Source organism: Grus americana, chromosome 23, assembly GCF_028858705.1.
Source record: "Grus americana isolate bGruAme1 chromosome 23, bGruAme1.mat, whole genome shotgun sequence".
NCBI classification, from domain to species: domain Eukaryota; kingdom Metazoa; phylum Chordata; class Aves; order Gruiformes; family Gruidae; genus Grus; species Grus americana.
The window spans coordinates 5,151,815-5,176,589 of NC_072874.1; the positions used below are offsets into that span (position 1 = coordinate 5,151,815).

Sequence of the window (24,775 nt, forward strand, 5' to 3'; positions counted from 1 at the left end):
GTGCTGGAGACTGGGAGGAGGAGGAGGAGGAAGGGGCTGAGGGGCGATGGGGAGGGGCAGTGGATGGATGGATGAGGCAAGCCGGATCGGGAAGGCAGGCCAAGCCTTGGTGAGGCCATGCAGGGACGGAGTGGGGGAGAGTCCCTGTGGGCAGGAGCACTGGGAAGGGGGTGAGAGGGGGCCAGGGCCAGGAGGAGGTGTTGGCCCCAGGAGAAGGTCTGTGTCTTAATGTGGATGGAAAACCAGCCGGGCAGGCTGCCCACCTGGCCTGGAGAGGGGCATGGGGTCTCCGTTCCTGGAGTCACTTCATGCCTGGATCGGCCCTTTCTGAAAAGGGACAGTGAGCTTCCAGCGCCTTTAGTACTAGAGAGCAGCAAGAAAATGGGGTCTGTTGCATACTCCAGAGTTTCATGTGTGAGAAGACAAATGCAACAAACCTCACATTTCCTAGTTAAAAGATCCTGTGTTTTCTGAGACGGGGGTTGAATTCATTTTAACACTCCAAGCTGACAACCCAGGCCCCCACGCATCATGGGATTGCCTTAAAAAAATCATGAGGCTTTTAAATGAAGAAAAGAATTAATTGCTTCATATAGTAGTACACAGGACTGTGCCGTGCTCTGCATAAATATCATGGAAACTCATTGCGTATCCCAAATCATTTGGTGTAGTAAAGGGATAATATTAACATTCCAGTGTTTTAAAAGCCCTTTGGTCATCTCTTCAAGGTTTTCTCGCAAGAGTTGGAGGTGCTGAAATAAGCAGTGTGGAAGTTTTTCGGTTCTCTGTTGTGAGTACACAAGTCAGACCACTGCTGTCGGTGCTGGCACGTGGTTACGGACTCGAACACTTGTTGGCCATGTCAGCAGAAGGCTCAGTGTGGTTTACTGGGGTGAGGAGGTTTGCGAGATGCCGTCATCCCTGCTCTCCTCCACCCAACAGGGCAGAAGCTGTGCTCCAAATCCCAGCCAAACTGGGGCTGCCCCGGCTTTGAGGTTAGACCATTGCCTTTTCGCTTGGCAGGCAGGAGATTCAGTCCTTGGGGTCCTCAGCCCAGTGTGTGGGGTGGGGTACAGTGTAATCCTCCCTCTTCTCCTGTTTACTCCCCCAGGTCTTCAACAGCCAGGGTGGCAGTCCCTGGGGGAAATGAGACCACTAGTTACGATGGCACAGAGACGAGCGGACCTGGAGCACCAAGAGCTGCATGCTTGTGAGCTGGTTGGTATTTCGGCTTTGTAAACCCTGTACACTCTTATGGAAAGCCAGGCATGGGGCAGAGCTGCTAAAGCACCAGCTGCGGTTGCACAGTCACTGCAGGATGCCATAAATCCAGTTGATAATGACAGGGACACTCCAAACCCGCCGTACTATTTATTGCCTCTGTGGCTGCTGGGTCTGGGCGAGCAGAGGTGTTGCTGCTCTGCTGTTTGCAGCCCGTGAGAGGGCAGCACAAGGCCGCCGGTTGTTGGCTGGAAGTTTTCAGGTGGTGAAATTGGGCACGGTTATAGTGCGATGAGAGCAGCACTGGGCAATGGAGCCAATCCTCTGAAACTTCTTCTGAAGAAAGGTGTAAATGTTCTCTTAAATCTTGCCCCAGAGCATCTTCATTCCAGTGACTAATGTGTGAGACCGTCCAGAAGTAGAACGGAAAGTTATGCGCTCTGCTTTTCCCTGCAGATGAAAAGTGTAATGAACATTGGTACTTACTACATTTCTGCAGGAGACTCTGAAAATTCTCTGTCTTCATATTGGATCTGTATCTCTTATCATTCTGCAGCATGGCCGGTACTGATTGCTCTAGAACATCAAGTCTTCAGCAATCGTGGGTGTGTGAGAATCATAAGATTAAAACCATATTTACAGTTTGATTTGTTTTCTGATTTTTGACTCCCTAGGGCACCCTCAGGTCATTTTTCTAAGCTCTTCCCTACCACATTACAAAATCTGGCATAAAATCGAGATGGCTAGCAGGACCCACAGCTGATAACTCTGTTGAATAAAGATATTGGGTTGTCAAGTAGCACTTTTTGTGCCTCCGTGTCACTGGCAACCTGGTCTCTTGCAAATTCACCCTCTTTGAAGTCCCTGCTGAGACTGCCTTTCAGGTGTCAGCTTTCAGGATGGGTTTTTTTTTCTTTTTGCAACATGGCAATTCATCCTCTGCTTTGCAGAGCCCACAAAGCTGTCGCTCATTCTCTGTTATTACCTTACAACTACTCAAAGCCAGTAGTTCTGTGTTGTTTGATGAAGTGAGACCAGTGTCTTTAATAACTCCTTTCCATTTTTCCTTCCAGCTGAGTAATACAGAACTTGCTTTTCCTGGGATAATCCATAGAGATGGATGTTGGACAATGAAAATGCAAAAGGAAGCCAGGATCATGTGATGGTGTTGGACCAGGAGAAGGTAAGAAATTTATATTCAGTGTTATATCTGAAGTGACTGCTGTTTATGCCCCTAACCTTGTGACCGAGCAAAAACACTGCCAGAAGAATATTATTACCTGAAAAGCTGTTTATTCCCCCTTAAAAATTTGTGAACTGGCAAAGAGGCAGCAGCTCATAATAGGAAAACATGGGGATTCCTCTGCCCTGTGAGTGGATGTCATAGCAGCTGAAATATCTATCTTGTCACCTCTGCTGGGACAGTAGTGATTTCTTGGTCTTAGGAGCTTGGTCCTGAAAACTGCTGAGTAAATTCTGAGGGGCATTTACTGCAATCCACTGGAGGGGTGATCCTTGAGGCCCCCCAGGACTGGGTAGTGCTAGCAGTCTGTTTCTTGGCTGGTCACTGGGAGCTGAGCCTGTTGAAGGGCCCAATCCTGTGAGCTTCAAAGCTCTTTCAGCTCTCAGTAACTTTGATTGGAATTAAGGGTCAGTCAGTACTCAGTACCTCCCAGAAGGAGGTCCTGAGTAGTCTCAGCTTTTAAAATTAATGGTTTTGAGCATGAGAATCTGGCCTGGGAGATTTTAAATTGAATTTGCTATTTTTAGCTTGAGCTTGAAAATGACTCAAATAGTTTTTCTGCCTTCGGTACTGTATGTTACTGTGTTAGAGCCTTCCCCGTTGTTGGTCTCACCGACGCCAAGTACATCCTCCATCTTAGACAACTGTAGCCAATGGACTGAGATCAGGGATGAATTTGGCCGGGGATAATTGAAATAATAGATAACATTAGAAAAAAAGATACATAAAGCAAAACTTTGAGCTTGGAATGGCTTCTGAGATTCTGAAAGTAATTTAAGTAATCCAGGAGAAAATATGCAATGAAATCTGTTTTCCATTATTGCATGAGATGGTATGTCTTAAAATTTGATCCAAACCATTTTTTAATATGATGAAGATAATGCAGCTTAAAGTGATATAGAGATCTGGGATCTATTTTTTTTTCCAATGTAATATTTACAAATTATTGTAGACTTGACATTCTTATTTATTTATTGATAAGACTTCTTGTTCCTATCTTGATCTCACAGTAAGTAAAAATAATTTCTGACCTAATTCTAGCTACCAGTGGTATTTTTGAAGGAAGTGGTAGTAAAAGCTCATTATTGATATGCATGTGCCTACTAGTTTTCTTATCCAGACCCAGTTTGTTTTATATCAACACAGTGCAGTGGTGGACACCTGATGTTCTCTCTTGCCTTGTATTTAAGAAAAAATGAAGACATGTGTGTGATAGTCCCATGTTCATATTTCTCTGGTACTATGGGTTTTGTAAGATTCCCCGTTAAAGCCAAGATCAAATAGGACAAGAACACTCCATTCCCATTCCTTTAAAGGAATATCTTTCAAGCTTGAGTGGCTTCTGAGCAACAACGTACAGAGTTCAGCGTGGAGAATACCTACGAGCAAGTAGGGCTAGACAAATTTATTCCCAGGTCTGTCAATTTTCCTCTCTACGAGCATTCGTGCTCCCGTTGCTGGTTTTGCATTCCTGTTCCCACACTATCAGTTGATCCCCGTTCCTCTGTAGTTTTTATCCACTTCATATCTTCCCCGAGGGATGTCCTTACTCAGTCCTCTGAGGGAATTTCTTTGGAGGCCTCATCTATCCCCACAGGGATCAAATAATAGACAGCTGTGTCTCACCAAGCCAGGATTCAGCAAGGGCCATCTCAGATTGTGGATGTCATTTACCAGGAATGGGGTCAAAAAAGAAGTCTGTTTCTTATTTTCTTTCTTGGTACTACAGGGAATTCACCCTCAGACAATTTATGAAAATGTCAATAGGTCAAATAAGAGTGTTCCAGATGTTCACAGTAATAATTTACTAGCTGGCAGGGCTTGTTTACATCCTCCATAAGGATTCCATGGGACAGACTTAATCCTGGTTTTGGGTATTTGATTGCGAGTAGCTCTTGGGGTATCTGCCAGGATGTTTGCAGTCCATACACAGTCAGTTGTGGGATCTTATGCCAATGATGTGTTAAGGTAAAATAAATAAATAGGCTTTTTCACCCCATCACTGAGCATGCTGTGTAACTCCAAAAGCGGTTCAGCTAATGACTCAGTACAAACACTTCTGATGTTGCTGAAAACCAAAGCCCCAGTCTGTTTAAATTGTTACTGTCTGATTTCAAGGCAACAGAAAACCCAGCAGGTCTTGCAAATGCATTGTTTAAATGGAGCCAGCAGAGTGGGCTGGGGAAGGCACCGGGAGTGCATCAGCTGGCGGGGAAAGAGGTGGAGGCTGCGCAGCGTGGGACATAGGCATCACGCAGTAACGAGGAGAGGCGATGGATTCATGAGATGTCTGTCTTGGATACAGCATGGCTGGAAGGTGGCAGTGCCAGTTGACCAGTCGTCACTGCAGCAGCTTGCACGAGTCTCTGCTGCACTCTGCAGCTGTACTGTATGTGGTGTGGAGCAGTGCAGCATGCGTGGGAGAAAATCCACCCTTCACTTTAGGCTTCTATTTGAAGCACTTCAAGCAGGTGCCTGGAGTTAAGGAGCTAAATCAGGGGTCCTTTCTCTTAATCTCTTCTGCAAAATGCAGATAACAGCACTTTCTGTGGGTTTCAGTCTTACCAAGCTCCAAGCACCGTGTGAAGTGTTCAGGTTAATCTTCATTGAGCATGTGTCTTTTGCACTCTGTTGCTGTAAGTTAAAATCTGGAATTGGGTGGAGTGTCACACCCACGTCATGAAGCCATGGCAAAGCTGGGCATTGAGTGGAAGAGCAGAAGCCTGTGGTGATTTGGTCCCAGTTACGTGACATCTGGCTCTACTCGGTGCTGTCTGCTACCTGCAGCCTGAAAACTAAATGAAAACATAGCAGCAATTGGAGATTGCTGGAAATGTCTTTTGTGCAGCCCCACACATGGCCATTGATCGGAAAAGTAACATGCATGTAGTTGTGATGTGTGAGGGACTCATGGGTTAATTTCTGGAGCAGTTAGAAATTGTATCCTTGCTCAGATGCTGCTGGACAACCAACAAGGAGGCTTCTCGGGGAACTATCAGGGCTCACTTGTCTCTTCTGTCTCTCCAGGAGCTTGTGCAGTTGAATTAGCATTTACTGTTGCTATATTTCTTCCTACAAGTCCAGAAAAGCTATATCAGGTTCTCCTAGACAACTGTTCTCACAGCAAGAAAAAACAGAGTGGGTTTATAAATAAAGGATGCGAAATAGCTCAGTAGTGGCATAGCAGAGGAGGATGCAGAGATTTTAGTGGACCACAGGCTGAATATGATTCAACAGTTGGTGCTTTGTAAAAAAAGACTAATTTTATTCTGGCATGTATTAGCAGGAAAGTCACGTGAGACATGGGGGTGATTAATCATGCCACTCTGGTAGGCACTGGTGCTCCCAGCTTTGAGCGCTAAGGAAGAGACGAACACACTGGAGACCAAAGGACAGCAAGAAGAACAACCAGAGGTCTAAAACTGTGGACCGGGAAGCTGAAGGAACTGGATTTATTTAATCCAGAAATCAAAGATGAAAGGAAGGGTTTGGTCTTCCAGTGAGTGAAAGGTAAGAGGGCTGAATCCGTTCTCCTCTAGCTCTGCTGTAGGCAGGGTGGGAAGGCTGCACAACTTCTAGCAAAACATGTTTCAATGAGTTTTTTGCAGAAGGTTTCTCCTTATTAGGCAGTAGGCTTCATATGGGAATTTTTGTGTGGTTTTTGTAAGTACATCAGAGAACCCCCGGAACACGGTATACATGTGCTTGGTAATGCGTCTGGGGGCATTGCATCATTTGGGGTGGGAAAGATTGCTCTTCCTCTGTGCTTGGAACAGGATTCAGTGACATTGAGGAGCAGCACATTTGAATGGGTGGGAGAGGTATGTTTACGACAGGCTTGCAGAAATGTCGATGCATGTGCAAATCTCCCATCGACTCCAGTAATTTTTCAGGTTTACAGTGTAGCACTGGACCCGATTATGCAGAATAAACCAGAATAAACCAAAACCTGACCATTTCTGTGAATGAGACCATCACAGTCATAATTACTAGGTAGATGATCTCAAGGGAATGTTCTAAGGATCTAAACCTTATATTTAAAAATAAACCAGTCCTAATGAATGAGGATGGAGAGGGGAGATAAGATGATATTCACACCTCTTCTAGGATAGGATACCTGTGTTTTTGCGTACTACAGGGTATATTAAATCTGTAAGGCTGATCTGAGGGTATCTGGGTGTAGTAAATGCTATAAGTGCCTGAAATTCTCTGGATTTGATGGAGCAGTACCCATTTTAGGGGACAAGGGGGAATATGCTGCTCCAAAGTGGCCAACTGAACATTATTTCAGTAAGCAGAGAGCCTGTAGCCACTTGTATCTTTTCTTGGTTACCAATACTACAGCTTACCAAGAGCTTCTTAGAGATGGTTGATCGCTGAAAATTTCAGTGAAATCAGTCAAACATTTAGATTGCTTCTCTGATTCCAACAAACATGGATCGGAGAATTAGATTGGGAATCTTGAAGAGTTTTCTCCTAAGTTTAAAGAGGATAAAAACTTGCTATCTGAACTCTTTGGCTTGGGGTAGCATGGTTCCAGAAGTAAACTGTAGTTTACTTATTTCTGTTTGTAAGGTTTCCAGCAGGTCTTGGTACTGGGGCAGAAATGCAATGAGAAGACTTTTCTTGAGCTTGCTCTTGTTTTATTGAATGCTAACAAACTCAAAGGAAGGTAGATGTTCCCTCTTTTTCAGCCTAAAAGCTCAATAAATAATAAGAGGTTTTGTAGGCTTGAGTTTTGCAGCAAAAGTTTTGTGTGTTTCTTTGATTTTTAAATTTCAACCCAGCCAGTTTCTCCTATGTTAGTGTTCTTCATACTGAAGATAAATTGAGATAATTTAAAATCCTCTGAAATAGTTTTCCAGGTATTCCTTAGCTTTGATGAAAGAGAGCTCTATCAAGGCTCCAAAATGATTCATTTCCTCCTTTTGTGTGGCAAAGAGGCTATTGGTGCCACCACTGCTGCAGCTGCCACACAGTGAACAACTTTGATCTCCTCGCTTGCCTTTGAACTGCCTGCAAGCCCTAAAGCTCTTTGGTTCTCCGGTGAGGGGCATTGCTTTCGGAGCTTATGCCTGTCAGCTCAGCACAAGGCTCTAGACCTCAGGAAATACAACTGAAAGGCCCATAGAGGTATCTGGTTTTAAAGCTACCACGACCCACAGTGAAGCCCTGTTGCCTCCTGTTGTCATACTGGAAAATTAACTGTGGACATCCCCATCTTATGGGGTGAAGGAGAATATGTGGGTCATGTAACTCCACGGGGTGCTGTTGACAGTAGAATCACAGTCTTTTTTATAAAGAACTGCAAGTCTTGATCGATCATTTCCACTATTATTATTGAAAGAGGCAGCTGAGAAGTTTGACCAGTGAGTTGAACTTTGATTTATCAGCAGACACAGTTCCAAAGGGGGAGCAGAGATAAAAGGCGGATGGATTCAGTCATTTTAACCACCCTATTGTTCTCCTATTTATAGTGAGTTACTGGTTCTTGGACAAGGTGGGAAGAGTCTGCGGGATTTAGTTCTTTAACAAAAGCATCCTTTCTCCGCAATGTTAATTACTCGTTTGTGCCAAAGGGGGAATGAGAAACAGAATTTAAGGATCTAATTAACATTTGCTTCTCCTTTCAACAGATCAGTCTTTACACTTACAAACTCTGTGATAAAACTATTTTCACTTACTTTCTAGTCATCCGAGAATCTTCCAGCCTCCACAGAATCTGAATTTCTGGATTAGGAAAACAATGAAATAAAAAAGCAAAGCTAGGAATAATATCCAGCTCCTTTTAAAAAAGGACAAATGTCATTCTTTTGTGCATGTATCTTCTTTTTAGCCCAGCAGTGATTACTGCACATGCTAGGAGAAGTCACTGTTAATATTAAAGCTTCTTCAGAAATCTTTTGTTCTGACATACCTAGAGTGGGCACAGTTTAAAAATATATATATTTTATCCTGATTTGGCTTATTCCCATACAGGAATAGGTAACATAAGGTACCGTTATAACAATCTGACTGTGTCTAGTAAGGCAGTATTATCTTTACCACTGTAGACTGGGATAATTAAAGTAGTGTTGAAAAGCCATAGGTTAATGTTATTGCTTTGGACATATACCAAGGAATGTTACAATTTTTTAAAAAGCAGTCCTTCTCAGAGGGCTACAGGATTTGATTCAAAGTTCTTAATTTTGGAAAGCATTTTGAGGTTTGCTAAAGGTGCCATATTTAGTCATAAAAATAACAAAATGAAAAATACAGAAGTGTATTTATAGTAAGAATAATGAAGATTTATAGGGTAACGATAGTTGCAGTGCTCCTAGCCTAGGAACTCTATATTGAACAGGGTGATTGAATGTTTGGCTTTTAAAAAGAGAGAGAAAAAACCCAAAAAACAGATGAATAATGAAAAACAAATCCTTTCTCTGGTGAAAAGCCAAACCTGTGTTTTGAAAATTAAATGTTTTTTTGGGTTAAGCAGTGAAAAAATGGACTTGATCTTTGCAACAGCTTGGATTTATTATTGGAACCAGTTGGCTGTGCCATAGAGGAGAGGAATTTTCTGGTAATTAGAGCAAGAAACTGGGAGTCAGAAGCAGTAGGGTCTGTTTCTGGCTCGGGCACTAGCACGCTATGTAGCCTTGGGAAACATGCTGCCTCATTTGTACCTTGGCTTTCCCATCTATAAAATGGGGCTAAGGAAATAATTCAACCTCACAAATTGCATGCACTAATTAAAGAACATTTCCACAGCACCTTGAGGTCTTTTCTGCTAGAGGATGGACATTCACGAGCATGCACTTCAAATGCTTTTGAAAAATCCTGCTGTAAACATTTACAAACCTGATCGCCTGGATTCCTAAATCCACGTGTGAGCATCTAATTGGAAAGAGTCTGACTTGCAGAGGTTTGTCTGCTGATGAAAAAGAACATGATGGGGAGTGTTTTCTCACTGGACTATGAAAACAAAGGGATCACGGGACTCCCTCCCGCTGGGATCCTGCCATTTAGTTCGGCTAATTTCACAGGCTCACCCCTTGCTCCCCAGCACCAACATGTAATCCCCGCAGGCTTCTGTGCTCTCAACACTGTGGCTCCATTGCAGCACTCCGAGAGGCAGCTGCAAAAAGGCAGGTGGGGAATGATCAGCTTAGTTACTACGTGCAATTGGTGGTCTCTGGGGGTGGTGCAGAAATGCTCTTTGCCCTGCTGGATACAGCTTCCTTAGGAAAGCAGCAGTCAGAATTAATTTGAATAATAGCTGCACATCCTTACTGGAGTTACCACTGGTATCCCTGAGGCCCCATATCTGATTTGGCTTGGGTCTCCCAGTGGTTCAATTTCTAAACCGCTATCTGTCAGCGTTAGAGCTGCTCGGCCACCCCTTCCTTCGGGCGGTGCCATGGTCGGTGAGTAAAAGGAATGCCGTTTGCCTTGGATGCCATCCCTCCCCGAAGCAGAGGAAACACGCGCTTACAAGACAGGAAATTCTCGTGAACCAGAAGGACCTGGAGCTTGCCTCTCGCCTTCCTGTGGGCCTTACCCAAGTTTCAGCCTGGGTGTTTAAAAGATTATTAATAGCAATAGTTACATTAGCATGTTTATGTTTTTCTTCTTCTGTCAGTGAAGTTATTTCTTCATGTGAGACTTTCTCGTTGTTTTTTACTCAAAGTAATCAGAGACGGTCCCAAGAATGTGGCGGTATTGCAGTACAACGTTCTGTTCGAGCTAATGGGCAGCCAAGCGGGGATTTCGCTTTATGGAAGGCTGTCAGAAGTGGACAGGCTCTCAAGTCTCCAGTGCAAAACAAATAGCTGCAAACTGGGGCAGGCTTAGCACAGTGAAGGATTTTGTTTCACAAGTATTTTTTTTTCGGCAGCGGCACACTTCCAGAACACCGTCACTTTCTCCTCGCTGTGGCTGATCATTCCTGTGGCTGCACTGCTCCCCTCTCTCATCCTGTTGTACCTTTTGCGTGGCAGTGTGATGGCCCAGCTAGGGAATCATCTCAATGCAAAAAGAAAAAAGAACTAAATCCCTCCCCTTTTTTTGCTTTTCTTTCTGTTAGGTTATTTTTATTTCAGGTCAGTTCCCTAATCCGTATTTCAGCTGCAGGAAACAAGTTGTAGAGACAACAAGAGGGTGACAAGGAGTAGAAATATGGGAGTTGCTTAAGTTAACGCTTCTACTAAAATGAATGCTTGTGCAACAAGAGGCTAAGCCCTGACCAAGAGAAGCTCTCTCTTGCCCTGCTTTGAGTGATGAGGACCTCAAAGTGAGTCTTGGCCGCAGCAGTGAGCAAGACATATGTGTGTGTTTGTGTCCAAAGAGACAGTTTGTGTCTTCAGTGTTTGGTCACTGGGTAGAAAGCTCTCCTATTTGTTGGGCATAAAAGCTCTGCTGTGGTTAACAAGCTCACAGACTGGTTTAAGTTAAAAAAAAGGTCATATGGAGACTGGAAAGTGCTAGGTTTGTAACATTTCAGAAGGGATGTGAGTTTTTAAAGTCCTGCATGTTCAAAAATTAGTGCATTACTTTTCATTCTTTAAAGCACACCTCTTTATGTAAAACGGCAACGTATGCTAATATAGGAAATGAAGCGGTCATCATCCTAGACAGAATATTGGAAGTCTCTGACTAATGGTCCAACGGGTGACAACGTTTTAGTGGTTATTGTGGAACTCATAGAGATGTTCTTGTAAACCCTCTGGGCTACAGGCATCCAGATACAGGGAAGAGAAGACCTAGTTTTTAAATGTGCTAAGCACTTCCTGCAAACTGATTTTCTAAGCAAACTTCCTGCTTTCCACGGGAGTTGCTGGTACTTGGTGCCTACCAGAAGAGATCTGTAGCTGGCATACAGGCAAGCTGTCCTGCTCTCTTTGGAGAAAGGTGTATTTTGTCTAGTGAAGCAAGGGAAGGAGTGTTTGGAAACATTAGCACAGCTGAGTAGCGCGCAGGATGAGGAGAAGACTGTCCTCCACACTGTCTGCACTGATATTCACAAAGAGTTAAACAGGGCTTATGGGGTGAGTAGATGGTGGGCTGGTTCTCTCTTGGAAAGACTTTTTCACGGGAAGAAGGACAGAGATGAGTGAGAGTTCAACTTTGTTTATCCCAGATTTATTCTGGAGTGTAATATGTATTGTAAACAACTTTCTTCATAGAAAAGTATGTGCGTGAAGCCTGTTCTAATTTATTTTCTCTGTTGTTCAGATTTAGCCCAAAGTGGTACGAGTTCCTAGTTTTCCTCAAATGTTAATGCTTTTAAAAATAAGCCCAACATGTAATTTCACTTACCGTCGGCTTTGTGTTTGTCACGCAGAACAATAGCCACAGCACAACATGAGCTCCAAGTGACCACCCTGAATACAAGCTAGCGTTGTTTCCAGCGCAGGGTCAGAGCGAGAAGCCATAACCCCGAACAATGAGGAACAAACCTGGGGCTGCTCTCTCGGTCTGGACCCACCAATTCCCTTTATTGGGTGCCTGGGCCGTGAGCTCGCTTTACTCATCCTTCCTGTCTGGTGTGTGGGGTGGTACATCGCTGCCGAGGAGGGGGAGATCAGAGACATTCTTTTCATATGATTAGGCTGAATCTCTCTTTCTGTTGATTTCATAATGCCTGGGAGAGCAACTGCAGCTCCCTCCTGAGACCAAACTCAACCCGTAACAAGGCTTCCTTTCTCCTGACGTCTCTTGCTGACCTTCGTTTCACTCTTAACTGCTGTGTCAACTTGACAACCCTGGAGCGTGCCCTGACCTTGCAGCATCGCTGCAGAAGTTGCTAAGAGTCACTGGGAAGCCTGTTGGTAACGAACTGCCAGCACGTGAGTGTTCCTTAGAGGTCAGACTTTGTATCCATCTGTTGGTTGCTTAGCCCCAGTTAACTGTTGATATCAGCTAAGGTTCCACCCAATGTGATACAGCTTAGAGCTGCAAAATAGCCCTGGAATACATCTAAATGCAGCCAGCCTGACTGGACAAAGCGTTGCTCCCTAATTATGCCTTACTGCATAAATACTGCACGTGTTTGTTCAATGAGTTGGAGATGTTTGAAATTCATCTTCGAGACATCTCCAGATCTCCCAAATAGGCTCTTCTAGGAGCAAATGAACTAAACTTCTGAATTAGAAGGGTTTAGTTGTTCAGTCTGAATGGATTCACTTTAAATTGGCGAACAGATGAGAGGGAAATGGGGCTCGAGTTCCCGGAAGACCCATGAACTGACCCTTTGAGTTTTCTTTATTTGTCAGAGGGAACAAAGTCTCACAGAGCTGTTTTCTCCTTTGCCATTTAACTGATTTCTTTGCTGGTAACTGTAGCAGCAAAGAGCTAAGTGCTCCGGAAAGCGTTTTGGAGATGAGTGAAAATGTACAGGAGGAAGATCGATAGGGTGATGGTCACTTCTGTGTGAATCGTCTCCTTTAGCCAGACTTAGTCTTGTGTGCTTTCATTGATTTCTGCCTGAGCCTTGTCTTACACTACTAGATGTGAAAGGAGAACTGGATCCTGTAATGGACTGACCGACAGGGCTGGCAGTTCAGCACACTTATAAGCATCCTGCCTATAAATGCCTTTAAAATGATAATCGTGTCCACACCATTCAGCACAGAACAGATCCTGTATTGAACATCCATCTCTCGAGCAGTACAGATCCTGGATCTGGGGCTTTTCCAGCATCCCACAGCATCTGGGTCTTTGCCTTCCTTGGTACGTGTGGAAGCTCAAGAGCTCATTCAACTCTGAGCATATCACCTTGGCTCTATCTTAACTCAATATTTGGGACTTTTGGGACACAACTGGACAGCAGGAGCTCATTCTTTTCCCGTTTTGTTGGCTGTATGGAAAGGAAACCTTTCTCTGTGCACCACAGCAGGCCTTGCGTGGCCGGCTAGATGCATCTCTGGAAGGGGAAATCGCATTCCTCTAATGCGTCGAGGGCAGGTGGTTGCTGCCAGAAGCAGGATGCTGGGTTTATCAGGCCAATGGTCTGACTCGGGACAGCAATCCCTGTGTTCCCCAGCCCGACTGATGGGTGAAATCTTTTGTCTGATCTCAGCATTGCTTTTAGCAGCTGGCTCCAGGGAGAAGGGAGGAACAGCCTCCTGCAGAGCTGGGCCTTACAAAGCAGCCTGTGTGGGATGGAAGGTCCCCTGCTCTCTGGCTCGAAAGAGCACGTGGGGGTGTGTATGTGTGTGCAATGGGGGGAGGACTTCTGGCAAGCAATGAACTTGTCCAAATAAACAAAAGGCTAAAAACAGCCCGTCCTCAGCCCCTTGAGAAACCCTGCAGCAGATGTTGCCAGTGACTGGAGGTCCTTGTTGGGAGTCCCATGGATAATCATTGACAGCAGGGAAACACATGGCAGCATACGGCGGCTCAGAGAGGGCCCTCTTTGTTCGCTGAAATCACTAGAATATCTGTCTTGTCAGTGCTGATGAAAAAGCACCAGCTGGTTCAAGCTCAGAGCGAGGAGTGAGCAGAGCTGCCTTTTGGTCTTGGCTCAGCTGTAGCTTGCTGTGTGGCCTCAAGCAAGTTGCCTCTCTCCTCTGTACTATAGTTCCTCCTGTTGTGCACTGAGGTCAGGGACAGAAAGCTGCTTCCCTGGGGATTTGGGGCCAAGCGTTTAAACTTTGCAAGGTGCTTTGTGGCTGGAAGGTGCTATGTCCAGAATAGGTAAATGTTCAATAGTAGTATAATTATTTACATAATTATTCATAAGATGAGGAGGGTCTGAGAAGTTCAGCTGAAAGGCCAGCTTGTTACCAGACAACTTTTTTTTGCCACTGGTGAAAATGAGAAATGAAGCAAAGAGAGAAAGAGGCTGGCTGAGTATGATCAGGGATGATACTGGAGCAGACTTGGCCTCTCTCACATGAAATGCTCTTCTCTCTTTTTGCTGCACTGTGAGTTCAACTTTTTGGCTCTGTTCGTGATTTATATTTCAGGCACAGCGATGGCTTGGGCTAGAGGAGTGGAGGACTGAAGAACTGAGTGCGGTTCCAGTGTGAGTGTGCCAGGAGGCAGGGGGCTCGGGATTAAAGCAGTAAAACGAGGTGTCAGGTCAGGCTACCGTGCTTTGGCCGTGCTGTGCAAGGTGCCCACTTCGCGCTCCATTCTGCACACTGCTATTGAGTCTTGTGGCATGCAAATAGGAAAAAAATGCATGTTCCCTTGGATTGATGGACTTCCTTCCTTTTGCAAAAGTTAAATTGAGGCAGGAGGTGGGAACAACTGAGAGAGACTTGGACCTAAGGGCACGCTCTTGTTTTCTCCCACTGTAAATATGGAAAACACTTTCATACTCCATATCCGAAGTAGCCAATTAATTGTCCTATGGTAAAAATGAAAATGCTAAGCAAAGCCTAAATCTGTAAAAACCTGGGATGTAGTTCTCAGCGGGACTTTGCAAAGTAACCATGTCATTCCTGTTACACCTGAACACTACCTACTAGCCTGGGAAGAGAAGATTTTCTAGCCATGCTCTGAAATTGTGTTTTATGGGTTAGGGGCATCCCAGGGACACAGCAAAGCATTTTGCATGCAGCTGTGAATTAGTGTGTCCGTGGAAATTTCCTACGGAGGGGGCATGTACAAGGCGGGATGCATTTTGGAGAGGTGCTGATGTAAAAATACACAGATCCACATATGGGCTGCAGAAACACCACAAGCTGGCACTAGCACTTTCTCAAAACAGACTTTTCTGCTTCATTTTTTATTCCCTCTTGAGGCTTTTCCAGCATCCCTCATTGGAACTTACAATCCATCTACCTTATCATTTATCATGCCTTCTAGTCTCAGACTCACTGCACCTCACATCCCTCCTAATGAAGTAGTAGCAGATTGTTCCCATCTGATCCTGTTCCTGCTAATCCTGCGAAGTTACAACTGTTTAAAAGTCACATATATAGTTAACATGAAAAGAAGCACCGAAAGGAGAGTGTGCGAGGCCAAGGCAAAGTGACCGGATCATTTTGTGTGATTGGAAATCAAGTTAGGAATATTCGGTGGGAATTATCTCATGAAAATGACTGTACCTGTTTCACTGTGGCATAGCTGTGTTGTCTTCTGAGTTTTCTCACTTGTATCACCCTATGTGAAAGGACATTTGGAGTCTCTATCTGCTCAGAGTGGCTGTGTGTCCCTAATGGTCCAGAATAAAGAAAGGAGTAGGATATAAAAGACTTGAGATTCAGTTTTTAAAAGAGTGGTTTTAAATTGAGGGTGATTCTTCACAAGTTATCTAGCATTAAAAAAAAATCATATATCACAAGATTGGAAAAGACCCTAGATCACCAGCTGCTAGTGAAAATGTAGGGATGTGGGTCAAAACTTGTCTTCACAGCTGCTGCTGAATAGTTGTTTATCTCTCATCTCTAAAAAGGAGAATATTTACTTGCCTTTGAGATTCTTGGATGTGGCCATCTCATGTTTCTCGGAAAGCCTGGCGGCTCCCTTTATTTGGATAGTGCTGGTCACAGAAATCCATCATTCAGAGACGTGGTGTTAGTGCAGCAGGAACTAGGCACCTTGAGGAGTGGAATGTCAAATAGCTGCCGCTTTTCTGTGGGGAAAGAAAATATGTGCTCTCAAGCACTGGAAAAGCTTCTTAAGAAACCCTGTGATACTATAAAACTTGCCAGAAGATCTCCAAATAGATACTTATCAGTTTATTTGAAAGCAGTTCTCCTTTGGGCCATAAGGTTTTAAATACCTGAATCTTAGAGGTGGCAAGGGAAATATAGGAAAGTGACTGATTCTGCGGAAAATCCTTTTCTTCTCTGTCTTGTCACCCAAGTTTTTATTGATGAGATCTAGATGCCTTTGGTGATGCAAATAGGCTCCTGCAGCCCTTAAACACTTTAGAAAGCCTCACCTGTGCCTTCTTGTGACTTTTCATAAAAGAGTGGTTTAGCAAACAGTTCGTTCTAACTCTCCCACTGCACAAACTTGCTTCTCCTAAAAGAAATGGGAACTGATTCTTTCTTAACTTGCTTTGGCCAGATAACACTGTAGATCTGTCAATTCAAGGAACTTATTCTTTCTTTACCCTAACCAAAAGCAGGATTGGCCTACAAAATCTAGAATACACTTTCCCCCCCTCCTCAAGATTCCCTGCTGTCTTGGTAATCCCAGTGACTAGTTAGAAACTTTTGCGGTGGGTTATCTGGGAGGAGAGATATCACTCCAGTACAAACCGTGTTTTGAAATATCTTGGCTCTCGTTTGCCTAGGAAGGTTATAAATACTGTTCCCAGGACAAACATTCTCCATGTCTGAGAGCTAATGAGCCAAACAGCTGCTCTGAGGCTATCCACCTCTGACAGCAGTAAACACTAAGCCATGTGAAAAAGATTTTAACGTGCCCAGACACTCCGATATAAGAGATTGTACGTGTGTCTAAAATGCAGTTTTCTTGCTGCATCCATTTTGCACCTTCAAAGGAGAAAGTCCTTCTCTGACCATCTTTGACACCTGTAACTGTCAGAACAAGACCCGCACAGACCGTAACTCTTTGACACCGGTGCAAATCCAGCTGTTTTCAATAAAACGCACTATGTTTACGGAAGGAAGAGAACATAAAGTGTGACAAACATCTCTCTTAGGAAAGTATGCACTTTTTGTAAGGATCCGTCTGAAATGTGCCACATGCAGACAGTATTCGCTGATACCCTCTGGCTGTCTGAGCAGCTTCAAGTCCAAAGCACCACTAAATCCACTTTAACTGGCTGACTAAACCAGGCTTATGGCTGCTTTGCGCTACACGAACAATGAAAGGTGTCCTGGCTCATGCTGACACATCTGATCTAAAGTATAAAAGAATTTGTAAACAGGATCTGGGAACCATTTGAAGAATCAAATAAACTTTGTTCGTAAATTTGTATCAACACAACACAAATGTCCACAATTCACTTCAGAGGGACATAAACAGGAGACTTAATTGTATATCAAACCTAAATTAGTCAGAAAAAGTGTGCAGGTGATCTTGCAGTCGTGAGGAGCTGGATGAATGTGCAAAGATGAACATTTTGCATGGAAATTTCTGCTTCTCAGCCACTCTTTGGGAGGATCACAAGGCCTTTCCTGCAAGACTTTCTCCCACCCAGTGCTCCCCAGACCCCAAACTCTAACCAGGGTTACACCTGGCCCACTGAAACGGAACTAAAATGCAGTTGCAACTAATTGTACACAACCGGATCCATGAGATCGAAAGATCTCAAAACTAACACCCGATTCTGGTTTCTGCAGAAGCTGCATAAATCTAGAAAAGCTCCCTTGAGTCTGCCTGGACTCCTGGCACCGCTGAGAGCAGCAGCAGTTTTATTAAAGGGCACCGGTTCCTGACCTGGGGCTGTGGGAACTGTTCTTTTTGCCTGATGCCTGACTCATGTTGACTTAAACCCAAATGACTTTTAGTTCAGGCAATGTCAAGGCAAAGTTGTGAACAGGACTTTTTCATTCATGTTCCCAGTAAGTATGTATCTTCTTAAAAAGAAAAAAAAATAAACTAGGTCAGTTGAGCACAGTAAATAGTTTTGTCTCTCTTGTTTTGGGTTTTAGAAATGTCCCAGTTGCTTAAATGAAAATTGTTGTGACTTAGAGAAACGTGTCCCAAGGCCCCTCTTTTGTTTGTCTGTCTGTCATTAATCACTGTAAAAGTTTCTCTAAGAAATGCAATTGGTCAGTTTTTGCTTTTAGTAGCTCAGGGTTGGATGCTGATCTTCGTTCCTCTGCTTGCATCTGGCATTAGTCTCCTGAAGTAAGCGGAGTGACTCAGGATTTATAGCTGTGTAAATGAGAGCAGAGGCAATCATCTGAAGCCTACTTGGTTCTTTAGCATCTGGAGAACATCATCTATTTATTAAAAAAAACCAAAAAAACCCCAACCAAACATCTAGTGATAACTGCTCTGAGATCCCAGTCATGACATTCTTTCTAATAGGGAGACAGGGCAAGGGTGGGATGAGAACAAAAGCAGTGGTGGGTAAAGGAATTAAGAAATCTGGTCTTCATACGGTCATAGAAATGGGCAGGGTACACTTTTCATGCTGGGTTTTCCCTGCTCCTGGCCCCTTGGGTTCAGTGAAATTACTCCTGATTTACACCCATTTGAGTGGAACAGGATCACTCCCTTTTTCTTCAGCAAAACAAACATTTGTTACTTGGAAAGAAAAACAGAGGAATCTTAAAATGTGACCCACAGCTGAGCGGAAATTCTCAGTAATGCAAGAATTTGGGTTTCTTTAGTTTGTAAACAAAGAAGGAACCCTTGGAGGGAGCGTGTTGATTAATGCCGCAGGGGACTGCAGAGGGACAGTTCCTGCAGCCGTATAACTGGGGATTTATCCTGCCACAGTCACAGCAGTTCCAGGTATATGCAACGGGAACGTGGAGGAGCAGGATGCTCTAACAGAGGAGGGGGTTGAGCTTTGGGGATACTGACAGCAGCTTCTCTACTGGCTCTGAGCCCTCAGGCAGGCCAAACCCTTCATCAAAACAACCCCAACTGCCAGAAGAAATTGAGATCCAGTGCTGAACTGAAGGTAGTTAGGGGTCTACAGATGCAGACAAATGCTTAGGATTATTTCCAAAAGCACCCTAGCAGTCTGAGTGCCAAAAGCCCAAAGGGAATTGAGGTCAGATGCTCAATTGGTGTAAACTGGTGCGGGTCCTCCCAGGCCCTACCTCTAATCAATGTTTTCTAGCTCTCTGCAGATCTCAGGTTGCTGTAGCTCTCACGAAGAAACTCCATATTCACTGACAATGGATGGGTTTGCCTTCCTTCCCTTCCTTAAATACATCAGCACTATTTTGAAATGCCAGTTTAGCCTAAGGAGAGCTGCAGAGCTCCCTGCCTCAGGAGCTGTCAGTCAGGTAGGGAGAACCCCGAATAGCTTCCCTCCAGCCAGGGAAAAGAAATGCACGTCCACACCACACTGCTGGCTTAGCACAGTCCATTAAACTCAGCATGAACTCTGGGCCAGCCATAACCCATGATATTTATGGAGTGAATATCTTCCTGTAAAGGATGTGGCAGGATAATGCAACTGCTGTAGAGCCCCTACCCTCCCTCACATTCACTCATAGCTTATACATATGCTTATATGACTATTTCATTTACCTGGGACTGGAACAGCAGGGTCAGATCCTGGCTGCTTCTCCATTCTGTATAGGAAAGGAAAGGACAGGAGAAATGCTTTCACCCTCCCTCCCATGCCCCGGGCAAAGCCCAAATCCTGCTAGGAGAATATCAGCCTTCTCACTAAAGCCTGGCTCACCAGAGCCAGCATGGCTGTAGTCATGCTAGCTGCTGGCCCTAGGAGGTGTTATGGGACAGGTCTGCTGTATATCTGCAAAGCAGGGGTAAGATTTGCAGCCAGACCTGTTCCTGCCCCCAGCACTGAAGATGCTTTGTGTTTTCCAGCAGCCTGCTGTGGTGCAAGGTCTGTGACTGTTCAATGCCTCCTACACCCTTTTTCCCTAAGAAAAGGGCAAGCACATGATGCCTGGGAAGAGGTGTTACTATAGAGGAGCTCATCGCCCCCCCGACACAACCATGCTCCCTCCAGTTTAATTTTACAGCATCTACAACATTAAAATAGACCTCCCCTTCTACCTGATCCCTCTTGTCATCTGAGGAGGGAGTCTGATAGAGAAGAAACATGGGGATTGATGATTTCTGGCCATTCCTGCTATGGCTCTGCTGACGCCCTCCAAAATCCTGAGCTTCACACTGCCCGTTGAGCTCTCACCTGGGGCAGAACAACCCCAGATACTCCAGAATTAGGAGCTTCTGTCTTTAAAAGCTGTATGTGGAATCGTCTGCCCAGGAACCACAGCGTAGTTGCGTCTCTCTCTTGGGAAATAGAAAGGACCTGGTTCTGATCTTGTGTGTAGGAGAGACTGGACTAGTGCAGAGCCTGAGGTGACGGCAGCACTGAAGAGATCGGGAACAGACCTGTTGTTCCCTTGTAGCTTCACTGTGCCATGAATTGATGGGAGGTGTTGCTGAACGTGCAAGCATGAACACCTACACTCAGAAAAGAACTCAATCACAACCAAATAAGACAATAAACCTTGCAAGAAGATGGGAATTGCCATTCCCCAAGCTCATTTCGTGGCTTCACCTGAGAGATTTGAGTAACAAGACTATTTTAAGGTGCCTTTTCCTGAACTCCTCTATTCTGTCTTCCAGCTACAAGTCAGCCACCTCTTGCCAAGCACACTGTGTGCACGTCCTACGCCACTGCGTCCATGCCATGCCAGTCACCTTCCTCAGCGGTACTCACAGGACACGACGACTTTAGGAGGCAACTCAAGGGGAGAAGACAGAAAACTGCCGTCTCCTTCCCAACCCTGCTGGGCCCCATGTCGCTTTGGAGTCATTAGCACAGATCAAGGGCTCTCCTTTTTGTCTGATAAGTCATTAGGTGGGCAGACTTGGAACAGCAACAATCCCTCTGTAGGGGTGAAACCGAAGGGTCTGCTCTCTCTCCTTCCTTTTGAAGGAGCTGCAAAGACCTTTAGAGCTGTCCAATTAAAACAACCTGGGACAAAAATACGATGAGAGAGTGCTACTTTAAAAACAAAACAATTAAGCGAAGCCTATCCCTTCCCCTCCCTGGAGGCTCCTATGGAAGTGGCAGCTTTGGAGCCAGAAAACTCTGCTGAGTTGGGTATTTCTGGCATTCAAACCCAAGGCAAGTGATGACCTCCCAGCGCTGGCTTTGGAGGAGAGGCTGTACCGAGCTCACGGCAGCAGATGAGACCGAGCTTGCAGGCACTGACACATCTCCCCTAAAGGCTAGTTCTGCTGTAGCCTGCGGAACAGCAGAAATGAGATTCTGAGTGTGGGAAAGAGCTGAGCAGACACTGGCACAAGCTGCACCAGCAGCCAGCCAAGCCTGGTGGGGGGCCGTGCAGTAAACATCATTTCGGGCCTTAAGTCTGAGAAGGAAGAATGGATTTGGTGTTGAGCTCACAGATCTGCATCCATGGATCACCGAAACCTGGTAAAACCGTGGCTCCACGGACTGGGAACCCCTCTCCAGAAAGGGTTGGGCTCTCTGCCTGCTGTTCGTGTGGCTTCACTCTTAGCAGGGATCCTTACATCTCCTTGTGAAGACCGGCTGCTGTGGATGGAAAGGCACACAGCCAGTAGCTGCACTGACCCCACAGAACGTTTCAGTAATCTTTTTGGAATATAAAAGCCTTGCCGATCACAACAACGCTGCTTTAAATGTTCTTCTGTACCTCATAACGCTTTGTTTGAGCTGTGGGATGACTATCCATAAAGTTAGTCTCAAAATGACCAGAGGAGTGACAGCCAGCGCTGTGCATATAACCTCAGAAGTTCATCCTGCAGTGAACACATCACTTCAGCCCCACCGCCAGCTGAAAGCATTCTCTGATGAAACCAGGGAGTAGCATAATCGCTGTGCTGTTGCCACAGGAATGTTAGGGGTAAAGTTCTGGCTTTAGTTATATCACTGCAGTGTCAAATTAACCTCACGCTTCTGTTCCTGAGGTCCCTTTGTTGCGGGCGATTTTTCTGCCATGAGATTCTTTCTTTCAACTCTAATTTTAGTTCATGTGGAGAATGAAAAAGGGTCTTATATCCTTGTCATGAGGCTGGTTCATGGGATTCCCCTCTGATTCAGCACAGCCTGGCCTCTTCCCTGGCCGCTTCAGCTGAGATCCCCTTGAAATACACCTACGGCTAAAATAGCATCGCAAGCTCTTTCCCATGTACGTTCTGGTAAAGTGAATACCCCCAGCGCGAGCATGGGAATTTGTCTCATTCCTTTTGTTTCTCCAAATTCTTTTTACAGGATAGCAGTACGGACTAAGCTGACATATTATTTTGAGAAGAATTTGAGAAGCTGGAAGTAATTTTGTTTGTTTCCTTTGTTCTAGGAAAGGGATCCACACTGCCCTGCCAGCCCTCCTTGTTTGGAGCAGAACGAACAGGCTTTGCGGGGCTCGCAGGCATTTGAGCTGTGTCCTGGCCCTCGCTGTTTCCTCTGAAGGAAGATGAGCATAGCAGAGGAGGAACTTCACCCGTCCAGGGGACTTGCACGTGGAGAGCGTGCATTTCGCTGTTTTAGCGGAAGGGCAATGACACTGGTGAGTCTGTGCAGCTGGTTAGTTATTTCCCCGCTTGGAATGTCAGGGACACACAGAGCTGTAACAGTTAATGCCAGAGTCGAGAACATTTCTGTGGTTTTTGAGTGCCAAGGGACCAAGAGCTGCCCTGGCAGGAAAAGCCTTTTTTCCTTACCTCCTTGAAACATAGCCAGGCTCCGTAGTTTTCATTTTACCTGTGCCCTTTATTTGAGGTCAGGACACCTTGGGCTCAAAATTGTAATAATTTGAGAATCCCCAATAACTGTTTTTTAACAAAGCCTCTTGGCCTAACAGATTGGCCTATCTCTGCCAGGCGGGTCATTAATTTCCAGTCTAATGCACAAGGGAGAACATTGTGAAATGACTGCATAAAGAGGCATTAGAGTAAAGATGATTTGGGCCTATTTGCCTGGCAAAGAAATTGAACCAGCTACGGCTTTTCTTTTACCTGACTCATGGCTGTATTGCGGGGATCAGATTGGAAAAAAAACAAGTGAATATTATTCACCTAAAGTCTGCTTTCAAACCCATCTCTGCACACCTCTGTTGCCAGATGACATCATGCTTCTGAGGGCGAAACAATTTAAACTATAGAGATGAAAATTATTGGTTTGAATAACTTCCTTAAAACAGCAACAACAACAGCGGACTGAGGCTTTGTAAAACTTACTTGAAAACGTCTGTTGCTGTATCTCTGGGGTAAAATGGCCTAAACTTAGTATTTAGTATTCTGTCATAGTGGTTGCTTTACCAGCAACATTTTAAAGACAGTATGGCACAAGCCTTACTGAAAATAAAGCCCCTGAATTTAAAGTGCTTTAAGCAGGTTTGTAACTAATGCTGTTGTACATAAAATGGTATGAAAAAACACAGCATTTGTAGGCAGAACTAATAATGTTCCACTACTAGCTAATAAAACTGTCACCTCTAAACATATCAAGAGGGTTTCTAATATTACACAAGTTTCCGAGGAAGAGAGCTAGGGCAGTTGTTCAGGAGAAGGGGCTGGGGGAAGAGAGAAGCACCCCATGCTGAGAAAGAGCACATGTCATCCAGCTCCTTTCTTCTGGGGCCCAGGAGCACAGCACCAACTCTGCTCTGTGAAAGTCCCACTGGAGACCTCACGCAGGTCGCAGCCTGCTGAAACATTTCATCTTCCTTGGCTTGTGTGAGTTTGGTCTGTCTGAAGGGAATGATGCTGCAAATTCGGACTATTTCCTTATTAATGTTGTGTAAAATGATGCCATTCTTATAGCAAGGCTATTTGTAGAGCTTGAGACTCATTCTTTTCTTAAACATTTGTGATGTGAAGCTTCTAAAAAACCTATTAGTAAGGAAGCAGATAAAAAAAAAATAGGAAAGATCAACCTCCTAGATGTGTGCCTGTAACACAAATAAAGAATTAAGAACATGTAAGTGAAAGTCTCACACTTAACAATTCACACATTATTATTATCGGTGTGTAACTCCCAGCAGTTTGTGCAGACCTCTGGAGGAAGATCGTGTTCTGTAATCAGCAGCGAAGCAGTTGGCTTACAGCTCATTTTGAAGATGTCTGCATTACACTCCGAGGTTAACACTCCTTTCAGCCAAGAGAAGTCCCTGCCTCTCTAAAGGTGCAAAGCCCTGTGTTAAGGCTGGCTCACAGTTACAGCCCCAGAGGCTCGGAAGCTAATCAAAGATTCACGTGCTGAGATTCATTTGTGCCATACAGGAACAGGCTGGCGAGAGCACTGCCCCGCTGAACTTGCAGACCCCACTGACCTGCACTTCTTCTCTTGGCCTCTGAAATCTACCCCTCTACCCTCTGTGGATCAGCTGCAGGAGGAACCAGATGACCTAAGGGTCCTTCCAACCTAAATTATTCACTGATTCCATGTAATGAGCTGGAATTTTTCCAAGACCTGAATGGGAAAGGTGTGGGCAGGCTCCTGTTGGAATCCCAAATCCCTAATGAGAGATACACACAAGCCCTGGTAGGCCACCCACCCCTCCAGGTCCTACCAGCCTGGCAGAGCTCAGGGGCCTGTTCCTGCCTGTTGAGTCTATGTGAGATGTGCAGCTGGTATAAATTAGGGAAGACCTACTGATTTCAGCAAAATTATTTTGACTGAGTGGCTGAGTCCTGGATTTTTAGGGCAGAGAGCCTTTGAGTTTAGGCGATGCCAGAGGTCTTTGGAGAGGT

The 24,775-nt window shown here is 44.9% G+C and overlaps 1 long non-coding RNA gene across 1 annotated transcript; it reads left to right on the plus strand.

Moving 5' to 3' along the window:
* The first annotated feature begins 85 nt into the window (after positions 1 to 85).
* Positions 86 to 23,944, plus strand: LOC129195888 (uncharacterized). Its single transcript, XR_008573988.1, has 3 exons — positions 86 to 1,218; positions 2,295 to 2,404; positions 22,381 to 23,944. It is a non-coding gene; the product is annotated as an uncharacterized LOC129195888 (long non-coding RNA).
* The last annotated feature ends 831 nt before the right edge of the window (positions 23,945 to 24,775 follow it).